This window comes from Austrofundulus limnaeus, unplaced genomic scaffold (assembly GCF_001266775.1).
Source record: "Austrofundulus limnaeus strain Quisiro unplaced genomic scaffold, Austrofundulus_limnaeus-1.0 Scaffold503, whole genome shotgun sequence".
Lineage (NCBI taxonomy): Eukaryota > Metazoa > Chordata > Actinopteri > Cyprinodontiformes > Rivulidae > Austrofundulus > Austrofundulus limnaeus.
In genome coordinates this window covers 135328-136628 of record NW_013952905.1, presented here as the reverse complement: position 1 = coordinate 136628, position 1301 = coordinate 135328, and positions in this window count along the sequence as shown.

Here is a 1301-nt window from a genome sequence, read left to right as displayed (position 1 = left end):
AGTTAGCATCTTGTGTGAGTTTGATTCATGTAGTTTTTCACTTGAAGTATTCCACCTGTTTTATCACCTGTTTCCACTACAAGACATTTGATAGTTAGTTTTATAAAAAGATGATACAGTTTTAGTTATCATTTTTTCATTTTATTACAGTTTTTATTTATTTTAGTTAAAGTATTTCAACATCAGTTTTTGTTATTTAGTTAGTTTTAGTCAACTATAATAACCCTGGTTAATGCAACAAACTGAAGCAACACTTGAACAGAAATATTCATCCAGGATGTCACAGTGGCTTTCTGCTTCACACATATTCACTTCACATTTTTTTCACACCAGTTTCATTCAGAACAGACAAAAGTGACCCCCCCCCCCCCATTCTGGCTCCGCCCATCGGTTCCCGGCTCCTGGCTGCTGAGGAGCGTGATCACAGTGTGACGGCCTGGGAAACGGTTACTGATGCCCGAACTGACCCTTTGATGTGGAATTAAAGACCCAGGAGCTCGTTCTGCTGCAGAGGCAGCTCCGACACAAAGAGACAAAAAGATATGCGCACGCACGTGCACACACGTGCACACACGTGGAATCAGCGCTGCAGAGACAGGAAGCCTGACACTGGGACAGGAATCTAAATGAGGATCATTTTGACTTTGCTTGTTTGGGTTTTTCCATTTATCCTCGTCATTGAGAAACGCWGAAGAGTTTTAATGTCTCAAACAGAATCAGATCACTTCCTGCAGGAGTCTTCACTGCTGAGGACAAACTCGTGTCGACGTCATCCACAGGTGTGTCGCTGAGCTGCAGCTGGCTGGTGAAAAATTATTTACGAGTCTCCAGAATACTTTGCAACATTTGTGGAGGTCCTGTTTCCTCGCAGGGGTTCACGGCCTTTCTCATTACAATTTTGGACATGTTTAAAAGTTTGTGCAACAAAATTTATTACAAAAACAAATTGCCGCTAATGTCTCAAACCTTCTCCTTTTTGTTAGGAACATATCCAACATGTCTCGAGTGCTAGAGCTGCTTCACTTAAGATCTGTCAGTTCAACCTGGACTTGTTTGGTATCAATAGRAAGATATGAATCTTATCTACATTTACATCCAACAAACAGTTCAAACAACAGGCAGGTGAATCAGAAAGTAAACAAAATGTACAAAACATTACAACTAATCTGTAAATATATTACAACAAATCTGTAAAGGAAAAACTGACATTTGTTGTTAAAGTCAAAGCAGATACCTAAATATGTAATAAAATGTGTTGAAAGTTTTTTTTTACTTGATTTTGAGTGAATATGGTCGAACTG